Genomic DNA, 12,016 nt, shown 5'->3' on the forward strand with positions numbered 1-12,016 from the left:
ATCAATTTTCACATTTCTTTAAAAAGGGCAAAACACTCGTGTAGTCACCACCCTGTACAAGATATAAAACACGGTCAGTGCTGAGTTCCTTTTGTGTCCCTTCGCAATCGCTACATCCTCACCTTTCAAAAGGCAATGCCATCATGACTTCTTGAAGCACATATTAGTTTTACCTAATTATAAATAAACCATATAAATGAAATGACAGAGTTGGTATGCTTTCATCTCTATTCTCTTTCACTCAACATTATCTTTGTAAGATTCAACCCGTGTTGTACAAAAGACAGTATTCCATCCACTTTCATGACTGTATAGTATTCTATGTGTGCCTATAATAAAATTAATCATCTCAGCCTACTACTGATTGAAATTTAGGTTGTTAGCACCAATAATGCTACCATGAATATTCTTAAGCTTGTCCTTTGAAGTGTGTGTGTGTGTGCATTTGTATATGTGTGTGTATGTGTATATGTGTAAATTTCTTTTGAATATAAACATAAAAGTGAATTCTAAGTTTCTAGATCACATGTCAGGCATATTATACCTTTAGCCGCTATTGCTACGCAGTTTCCCAAAGTGGATGTACCAATTTAAACTCCCACCTATAGTGTATATGAGTACCCATTCCTCCATGTACTCAACAACCTTCGTTACTTTAAGCCAGTCTGGTGGATACATGAGAGTACTACATTCTTACTTTAATTTGCTTTTTTTAATCTGATTATTAATTATGTTGGGAAGCTTTTCATGTATATAGTGGGTCTTTGGATATCTTCTGTTGGAGAGTGCTCCTTCAAGATTTTGCACATTTTTTATTGAGTCACCTGTCTTTGCCCTAAGGAAATGTAGAATTCCTTTTTATATTTTGGATATAAGTCTTTGCCAGTTATAAACATTTGAAAAGTCTCCCACTAAATGACTTTTCTTGTCACTCTTAAAATTATGTCCTTTGATGAATGAAGTTCTAATTTTAGTATAAGATTTATCAATCTTTTGCTTCATAATTAGTGGATTGGTATGTATACATGTGTATGTGTGTCTTCAAGGTAATAAAGATATTCTCTTGTTTTCCTCTAAAAGTTTTTTACCTTTAACATTTACATCCACAATCTACCAGTAATTGATTTTTGTCTATGGTGTGAGATTTGAATCAAGACAATTTCTACACAGATATCTCATTATTCCAATAACATTTATTAAAAACACTGGCCTTCATCCACTTTTCTCCTCCAGTACCAATTCTTTCATAAAGACTCCATCTATGTGAGAATTATATTACTTTGTCTATTTCTCTGCCCTTTTACCAATAATAGGCATACAGTGTACCGTAGCTTTATGATGAGTCTTAATATCCAGTAGTTTTAGTCCCCCAAATTTGATCTTTTTCTTCAAGAATATTCTGTTTGTTCTTGGGCCTTTGCAATCTTTATGTTTATTTTCCTAGCTAGGGAAATTGGGAAAGGAAAAGAAATAAAGGGTGTAAAGAGAAAAAAGGAAGAAGTGAAACTATTATAATTTGCAGATAAGATACTTATGTATGTAGAAAAATCAAAAAGATTCTACAAATGAATGATTAAAATTAATAGGTGAATTTAGAAAATCTCAGGATACAAAGTCAGAATGAAAAACTACTTCATGGGTACAATGTACCTTATTTGGGTGACGGGTACACTAAAAGCTAAGAATTAACCACTACACAGTGTACCCATGTAACAAAATTGCATTTGTACTTCTTAAGTATTATACTACAAATTGCCTACCTAAAAACAATATAATGAAAAATATTTCAGTTTTAACCTTGGTTTAAAAATTACTATGGAAACATAATTCCCAATGACTGGAAGTCTGGTGTCAGTCTAGGAAGTCCTCATAGGTTACTTAATCCTCAGATAATACCCTTTCTGATTTCAATTAGGCAATTATAGCCCAGAGCTGTGAAGTCTGGGGAATGTTCTTCATTAAGCCACTTTTCTCAGCCCTAGCTAGTCTTGTAATTTCTATTTATTTATTTATTTAGTTAGTTAGTTAGTTAGTTAGTTAGTTAGTTAGTTAGTTAGTTGAGACGGAGTCTTGCTCTGTCGCCCAGGTTGGAGTGCAGTGGCGTGATCTCGGCTCACTGCAAGCTCTGCCTCCCGGGCTCATGCCATTCTCCTGCCTCAGCCTCCTGAGTAGCTGAGACTACAGGCGCCCGCCACCACGCCCGGCTAATTTTTTGTATTTTCAGTACAGACGGGGTTTCACCGTGTTAGCCAGGATGGTCTCGATCTCCTGACCTCGTGATCCACCCGCTTTGGCCTTCCAAAGTGCAGGGATAACAGGCGTGAGCCACCGAGCCCGGCCTAGTCTTGTAATTTCTTTCTAGTCCGAAGGAAAGAAAGCAGACTCCTGGAGACAGTAAGGCTATGTTTCCATGGCTTATCTCATTTCTTCCAGAATATTTAAATTTGATACAACTATTATTAATATGGCTGTTTCAATTTTTATGAACATATGAAACTAGATTTTCAACAATATGATAGAAAACAAAGTAGAAGAAATAACGTAGGAGTACTTTTGGTGTTGTACAATCAACAAATTTAGATCTTTAGTAAATCTCAGATTTACTATCTCGAATTCAGAACTTTAGACAAAATTATTTAAAAAGTTATTATATGTAATATAATTGTATGTTATAATATTTCAGCTTTCAGGTTGTTAAAATGTATATCTTGAAAATATTCTGGCATATGGTTGTCAGGTAACATTTCTAGGAAGTCCTATATTTTATTCTGAGTTTTTGTTCCTCTGACTCTGTGTATATCTCTGTGTGTGTGTTTGTGTGTGTGTGTGTGTGTGTCTGTGTGTGTGTGTGTCTTAGGTAGTGTTTCTTTAATAAAAGAATAACGATAGTTTTTGCAACTGATATTTTAAATGTCCTTCCTTTGCAAAATAAAAAGTTGGCAGTCATACTTAAGTTCCTCCAATTAAAAGAAAAAATTTCTAGTTCATAGGATCTGTTAAGTCCAATAAGTGTTGCTATAAGAAACGCTTTTAACTTATGTATATATCCTGAAATTCTGCTCCTAAAAGTCCCTTCACCCTAAAAAATCCTCACAGCAAACTGGAAGAGCAACTGAACTACAATACATTTTAAACGACATTGCCTCTTGCTCAAATAACTTGAAAATTACTTTTTTTTTTCTCCTTCTGCTTTTCTTCAGCATGGTTTCTGAATTTTAATCAAAACATAAAAATACAAAAGAATAAAAGGAATAACAGAAAATCTAATTTGGAATAAAAACAAATGACAATTGGATAAACCTCAGCATATTCTGGGAAATGTTAAAAGCATCCTTTCAAATAAATTATTTGCCAAATTTGAATACGATTTACCTACCTGAAACTGTTTCATTCAGGTAAAGTCTATTACAAAGGTATACATGAGATTATAGGTTAATGTTTTACACATTATGACAAGTAGCTCAAGAGGCAAGATGATTGTCTGAGAAAAGGTAATTTGAAAGTACTGAATTCTCCGCTATTGGTAAATGCATGTATTTATTATAGTAAGAGTGAAGCACACGGTAAGAATCTCACAACTATAAATCCTCTGTCATCTGTATGAGGAAAATGTTGAGTACCTCCAGGATCTGAGAAGTTATCATTAATAGATGGCACGAGGAATGTAAGCGTGCTTCTAATTCTGTAATTTGAAAGCATGCATATGTTTCTCGATGTAACACACACATTTATTCACTCATAGACAAAGCTGCAGTTATGTTCACACACATAACGTCTTAGGGAAATAAGACTGAAGGAGGTGAGAAGAAAGAGAGTGTGAAAGAGATGAAGAAAGAGATGGAGAAAAGGAGAGAGAGTGCACAGTGATACTGAGACCAAGAGATGGAGGAAAAGGCCTGCATAAAGATGACTTGGCTGATGCACACAGTGAGAAAAAGCAATGAGCTGATTGGAAGACTGCACAGTACCCTTAGAGTCCCGTAGACAGTTCCATAACCAAAGTTAATTGCTTTGATCCTCCAATGTTTTTGACATATAAAAGTATATTCAGTAAATTAACTTCCCTAAATCTGAAATTTAAAGCTTATGAAATTAAAAGTCAAAACAAATGTTTGAAGACTAATCAAAATAAAGTCCTCAGCATGGTTTGATTTAGACCATTTTGTACCAGCTTGCCAAAATTCTCTATTGAGTTAAATAAGGAATGTAACTAACTAAAACTGGGAACAGAGTTAATAAAATCATGGCTCACAAAAAGCCATTTTTTTTTTTATTTTGGCCAGCAATAAAATCCTTGGCTAGCATTCCTCTGTTAGCTATAACAAAAACCTAGTTGTAAATAAGAAACAAAATTTTGAGATAGATGTTAGCTGTAACATAGAAATATACTTTCCATTAACAATCTGGCATGTTGTATGGTTGTTCTACTCCAAAAGGCAATGTATCTTTTTATTTATTCATTCATTTTTTGAGATGGAGTCTTGCTCTGTCGCCTGGGCTGGAGTGCAGTGGTGCGATCTCCGCTCACTGCAACTTCCACCTCCCTGTTGAAGCGATTCTCCTGCCTTAGCCTCCCGAGTAGCTGGGATTACAGGCATGCACCACCACACCAGGAAAATTTTTGTATTTTTAATAGAGACAGTGTTTCATCATGTTGGCCAGACTGGTCTCGAACTCCTGACCTCAGGTGATTCACCTGCCTCAGCCTCACAAAGTGCTGGGATTACAGGCATGAGCCACTGTGCTTGGCCAGCAATGTATCTTTTAATGCAACATGATAATGTTGTCCTCTGCCTCTGCAGCCTTCCCAGACATATTACTAAAATTAATTCAATTTTAGCAATCAAAACTGTAAATGAATTTAGTTATTCAGCAATCAATGAAATCTAAATGAAGAATCACTGTTATCCAATTCCTCATGCATTCCCTTAAAATCTCTTTCTCTAGAAAAAGTCTTTAGATAAAGGCAGTTCACAAATATATGGCAACTCTAACTTATAACTTGATTATCATGTTATCACATCCCTATCTGGTTCACATAAATTATCTAACCTTTGTCAAATTAGAAAAATATTTGGATTCACATTTTTTAGGCTGAATTTCATGAATACTGTAATATACCTATTTTGTATTTTATAAGCTTAGATAGTAAAATTATTCAGGTAAATGACTATTCTTTAAAAGACGTGCTATGTTTAATAAAGTTTAATATTAAAATTCCTAAAAGTTAATTTCAAGTTCACTCCAGAGTTATGGAGCTATGTCTTCCTCTGTAAGAAATAATACACAATGAATCCTGACTTTGTAGTGAAACAATTCCTTCATTTTATTGTAGAAATATTTTGGGGGTGGTGACTCTGTGATTGCTTTGGAATTAAAGCAATCTGCTCATCACCTCATATTGGATATGAAAGCTGAAGGCAAGAATAATGCAAAGCACACATACAATTAGTAGGTTATATACCCAGAAGTAATCAGTTCTGTAAGACACACTTCTTCAATGTCCAATAAGCAGAAATGGTTAGCAGCAATGAAAAATAAATGTAAACGTTTTCCATTAACTTCTTTTCCTATTTCTGGTAGAAAAACCACAAATAAGTGATTCATTTCAAACATATTGGCAATGGTAAAACAAAGAAAAATTGTTAATGCAATCATTAAACTTATCTTACAAGTTTCTGTAATTGTGTAAAAACATAAATGGTGGTTATTATACGCCAAAACATCTCTTGTCATTCATCTTAAATATTTGTCAAAATCAATTTAATTCTGGAAGTCTATGCGAGAAAAGTCACAAGCCAACTGCTATTGTAAGTCACAAACTTCTTAGAAGAGCTCTTTCATTAGTAAGTAAAGTATACCATGATTGTATGATACTGGACATAGAGAAACAAGATTTGCCTTTCACTCTTTGTAATTTGACTTGTTTGTGCTTTTAAGTTACTCCAATTATTTTCTAATGTTCAACATTATTCTGATTAAATCCTAGCTACTGAGTCTTCAAAAGATTTTTATAAGCCTAACTCTTAAATTGCCGCTTTCTTTGTTTTTAGCAAGCACCAAGGAACTAATAAAACAAGTTTACTCATGTCAAATTTTAGATTAAAAACAGATTGCTCCTTTTATGTGATAACAGAGTTGAAGCAGGATGAAGTCACCTCAATTATCATTGTCCCTGGGTTTTATTGTACACTACTCATTTAAGACAAATAATTACCTAGGCCTCTTAGCTTGTGAGTGATTCACACATTATAAGTCTGTAATGTTCTGCATTTTTGCTCCCTTGCTAGTACAATTAAAGTTTATTGACAGTAAATATAGCAAATTTTAATTTTTGCCACATAAATACTTAGTGCTATGTTACTGACAGAAAGATGATTTCCCAAACCTTAGGAAATACTTGGCAATGTTTTATTTAAATATTAAAAATAGGAATATTCACTCCTACATTAACACTAGCATGTTATAATACTATCGTGGTGTTAGGGTCTATAATAACCATTAGAGAATAATTTGGAATGAAAATAAATTATTAATTAATTTTACTTCTCTGAAATAGAAAATACAACTCAAAAAGAATTAGGAAAAAACAAAGACAATATATTATATATATATTATACATATATATATATGTATATAATATAGTTTTTTTTTCTTTTTTTTTTGAGACAGAATCTCACTCTGTCACCCAGGCTGGAGTGCAGTGGTGTGATTATGGCTCACTGCAGCCTCCACCTTCTGGGCTCAAGCGCTCCACCTCAGCCTGATGAGTAGCTGGGACCACAAATTCATGCCATCAGTCCAGGTAATTTTTTTTTTTTTTTTTTTACTTTTAGCAGAGAAGAGGTCTGGCTGTGTTGCCTAGGCTAGTCTAGTCTCAAACTCCTGAGCTCAAGTCATCCATCATCCTCCCATTTCAGCCTCTCGAAGTGCTGGGATTACAGACACGAGTCACTACACCCAGCCCAAAAACAATATTGATGGAACCCAAACACAATTTGAATACTGCCATTAACAATATAAAAAAAACCCTATAAATATTGGCTAAAGACTAATAATGAATTGTTTTTATAATTTTCTTCATCTCTCACAGGTGATACATGCACAATATGTTCACACACAAACACACACAAAGTCTTGGGTTATCTTTAAGAATTAAAAATACTCATTAAAAAGTTACAGAAAACGTATTCCTCTAGAATGGGTGGGATTTGAGGCTTGGAACAACAAGGAAGCTACGACTAAACAAACAACTCAGTAGATGAAATGAATGTGTGTGATCAGCAAACAGCAAGGAAATGAAAAAACTAAAACAGAGGATTTGGAATGCTGACCAATGGGGTTATAAAATGAAATGCTAATTTTTTCACTACTATTAAAGCCAGCAAATGATCTTTTAAAAAATTTTAAAGCATAAGTAGGTAAAGTCATGTGAAATAAAGGACAATTCCTTTTCTTTTTCTGTATTCAGCATTATAAATTCTTTAAAGTTGTATCCAAGTTAATATAAAACATATTTATTCAAAAATTTTATTTAACCTTGCTGTTACTAAAATATTTAAAAACACTGATAAAAGGTAGCGCCATATCTCTCTTAAAAATCTCATTCAAGATTCTGATTGCATGACATGTAGAATAATCATTAGATCTAGCAAGTGTTTATTTTCAAGCTAGAACTCAACTTTTCCATTTTAATTTTTAACATATTTATCTTCTAAAGGGATAAAAACAATAACAAGTTTACAATAATTGTATGATGATAAAAATCACAGCTAATAGTTTGAGCCAAATTAATGCTATAACGTCTGTTTCTTATCAGCAGAAAATAAAGAGTTTTTACACTATATTTTTAATTCAGTTGAAAATATATGCTTTGTTCTCAATTTTTTTCAAGCATTGTCTTAGATGAGAAAAGGCAATTTTCCAGAGATTCCTGTTCAAACATAACTTCTACAGAATCTGTTCATAAGTCAAAAGTCACTAGATTAATTCATGGAGACAACACTGCATAGTTGAAACTCTTGTCATTGCAATCACTGATTAAAACTATTTTCTTGGCTATATTTTTGTGAAATAAAAAAGGAACTTTTAGAATAGGTGAAGAAGACTTCTAAATATATAGTAAAGATACTTTGCTCAAAGAATTTAAAATGGAATGAACTGCATAAAACTGATATATCAGATCATTATTTTATTTAGAAAAACGGGAATTTAATATGGTTCTATCTAAAAAATAAAGTGTGAATAAGATAATACCATAAAAGGAACTGTGCTGAAGAAAAATAGTGAGAGGTGAAGCCAGGTGGACTTCCTGGGTCAAGTGGGGACTTGGAGAACTTCTCTCTCTAGCTATAGGATCATAAATGCACCAATCAGCACTCTGTCTAGCTAAAGGATTATAAATGCACCAATCAGCACTCTGTAAAAATGCACCAATCAGCACTCTGTGTCTAGCTAAAGGATTGTAAATGCACCATTCAGCACTCTGTCTAGCTAAAGGATTGTAAATGCACCAATCATCACTCTGCAAAAATGCACCAATTAGCACTCTGTGTCTAGCTAAAGGATTGTAAACACACCAATCAGCACTCTGTAAAAACACACCAATCAGCGCTCTGTGTCTAGCTAAAGGTTTGTAAACGCACCAATCAGCAATCTGTAAAATGGACCAATCAGCTCTCTGTAAAATGGACCAATCAGCACTCTGTAAAATGGACCAATCAGCAGGACGTGGGCAGGGACAAATAAGGGAATAAAAGCTGGCCACCCCAGCCAGCAGCAGCAGCCCGCTCAGGTCCCCTTCCATGCTCTAGAAGCTTTGTTCTTTTGCTCTTCACAATAAATCTTGCTGCTGCTCGCTCTTTGGGTCCGCACTACCTTTATGAGCTGTAACACTTACCACAAGGGTCTGCAGCTTCATTCCTGAAGTTAGCGAGACCACGAACCCACTGGGAGGAACAAACTACTCCAGACGTGCCACCTTTAAGAGGTGTAACACTCACTGCGAGGATCTGCAGCTTCACTCCTGAAGTCAGTGAGACCAGAAAACCACCAGAAGGAAGAAAGTCCAGACACATCTGAACATCTGAAGGAACAAACTCCACACACACCATCTTTAAGAGCTGTGACACTTACTATGAAGGTCTGTGGCTTCATTCTTGAAGTCAGCAAGAACAAGAACCCACTGGAAGGAAAAAATTCTGGACACAATGGGATATGACATCCTAACTCAATATATGAACCTATAGGGGTCTAACATTCATAGGTTTCTGTGTATTCAGTGGAGAAACTGAGAGGATTCATCATTCAATTATTTTTTCTTTCCTCCTTCTTGACCCCCTGCTTCATTGAGAGGGCTTGGAGGTAGGATCCAGAATGAACCTTGGATAGAAGCATTGAGAGAGAGGCCAGAAGGTCCAGTCCTGCTGGCAGTAGCAAGGGGCGAAGACCACTAGGCGTGCCTGTGTTCTCACAAGCCCCACTACCATCTCTAGATTTCCTCATCACCCAGTCTTGAAAAATCTGTGCCTGCGCCTTCAGCGGCTTTGCCATTTCTGGATTCCTTTCCTCTGTGGGTGTTCTGGCACTGGCCCTTTTTCCCACCTCTCCTTCTTTTCTGGGATGCTGCTGCTGTTGCTATCTCCTCTATCCTTCCATCCTTGGCATCTGGCCCTTAATCGTCAGACTGGGTGGGAGCCCATCCCTTGTCTTTTGGGATTTGCAAACTCCTACCCTGAACCCACATGAAAGCAATGGGTTCCTGCTTCTGGGGATCTCTTTGGCACTTCCCAGGAACTCCTCCACCTGGAGCAGTAACTCGAGGCTGCTTCAGGCTGCATGCTTGCACAAAAGCTGGTGGTTCAGGTCCAGAGAGTCTGTAAACCACCTAGCAAAATGACACCAGGGTCTGAAAAGCTCAGGATGCTGACCTTGGCAGAAAATTGGGATATTATTATTTTGAACATAAAATAACAATCCTAAATGCTTGATATTTATGTATCAAGAGACTTAGAAATAATCATACATACAGCGAATCCTTTTGAATCTCTGCCTTTATGTAAAGTGATAAAGATTGATGAGAACTGGCCAGGTGTGGTGGTTCACGCTTGTAATACCAGCACTTTGGGAGTTCCAGGCGGGCAGATCACTTGAGGTCAGGAGTTCAAGACCAGCCTGGGCAACATGGTAAAACCCCATCTCTACTAAAAATACAAAAATTAGCTGAGTGTGGTGGCACCCCGTCTCTACTAAAAATACAAAAATTAGCTGAGTGTGGTGGCACCCCATCTCTACTAAAAATACAAAAATTAGCTGAGCGTGGTGGCAGGTGCCTGTAATCCCATCTACTTGGGAGGGTGAGGCAGGAGAATCACTTGAATCTTGGAGGCAGAGGTTGCATTGAGCCAAGATTGAGTCACTGTACTCCGGCCTGTCCTGGAGAGTGAAACTCTGTCTAAAAAATAAAAAATAAATAAATAAAATATTGACTATAATTTCCTAGAAGTGGTCCTTAATAAAAGGGGCTTAAAATTCCTTTTTTGGGTGCTTCCTTGCAGACATCTACTAAAAAGTCTCTAAACCTTCCAATATTTTCACAAATAAACTTCATTAAAGTATATATCTATATCTATAAAGTATATATCTATATGTATCTATAGATATAGATGTATCTATAGATACATCTATATCTATATCTATATCTATGTATCTATAGATACATCTATAGATACATATAGATACATATATACATATATGTATATGTATATATGTATATATATACACATACATACATATAGATACATATATACATATATACACATATATATCTATATGTCTATATATACATATAGATATGTATGTATATATAGACATATAGATATATCATAAAGATTTATCTGTTATTGCTTAGGAGATTGGAAAAAAGCTGTCCTGACCATAATATTAAATGGCTCTGGAAAATGCATACCATATTTGGTTCTTTTTAACATATCTTTGGATTGGCATCTCCTTAATTACCTCCCAACTTATTTCTTGGAGCAGCTAGGCCTAAAAGGATGTAGTCTATTTAAAATAGTCATGTGATATTCTGTGACATTTCTCTGTTTAGGTAAAATAAGTTGATAATTATATCTACTTCATAAGAAAACATAATTTTACTTTGATACATCATAAGATAAGTGCAATGTTGGGCATGGAAAGCAATATATTAAAAGAGAATCTCAAAGAACGAAGAGCATTCTTTTTTTTTTTTTTTTTCTTGAGACAGAGTTTCACTCTTGTTTCCCAGGCTGGAGTGCAATGGCGTGACCTTGGCTCACTGCAACTTCTGCCTCCCAGGTTCAAGTGATTCTCTCGCCTCAGCCTCCCAAGTAGCTGGGATTTTCTGTCTACTCGAATGTCTGTTGGGAATAACTAACCGTTCCATCTCCCCAAACATACTTTCTAATCAGTTTTTCCCATATTAATTAATAGCAAGATCAGCCATCCATTTGCTCAGACCAAAGAGTAAGAAGTCATTCCTATTTCTAACCCAATATAACCACAAGTCATGCCAGTTCTATCTCCAAAATAGATTATGAAATACACATTATTTCCAGTACCATTCATATTATACTCCTTAAGAAGAAAATGAGAGACTCTTAATTCTTTAAAGTGTAAAATAAATAAGACATGCCCCTTTGAAGTCCTAAAATTATATCGTGTTGTAATTAGAATTAAATATACACTTATACTGTGACCTATAAAAACTATCAGGAGAACGAGACCATCCTGGCTAACACAGTGAAACCCTGTGTCTACTAAAAATACAAAAAATTAACCTGGTGTGGTGGCGGGCGCCTGTAGTCCCAGCTAATCGGGAGGCTGAGGCAGGAGAATCGCTTGTACCCGGGAGGTGGGGCTTGCAGTGAGCCAAAATCGCGCCACTGCAGTCCAGCCTGGGCAACAGAGTGAGGCTCCATCTCAAAACTAAAATAAACTAAAATAAAACCTATCTTATGATCTTGTCTCTGGGCTC

The 12,016-nt window shown here is 35.5% G+C and overlaps 1 protein-coding gene across 4 annotated transcripts in view; it reads right to left on the bottom strand.

The window, feature by feature from the left end:
- Positions 1-12,016, bottom strand: part of ERBB4 (erb-b2 receptor tyrosine kinase 4) — a 1,171,999-nt gene that overhangs the window by 484,123 nt on the left and 675,860 nt on the right. The window lies entirely within an intron of this gene.

This window comes from Pongo pygmaeus, chromosome 11 (assembly GCF_028885625.2).
Source record: "Pongo pygmaeus isolate AG05252 chromosome 11, NHGRI_mPonPyg2-v2.0_pri, whole genome shotgun sequence".
Taxonomy (NCBI): domain Eukaryota; kingdom Metazoa; phylum Chordata; class Mammalia; order Primates; family Hominidae; genus Pongo; species Pongo pygmaeus.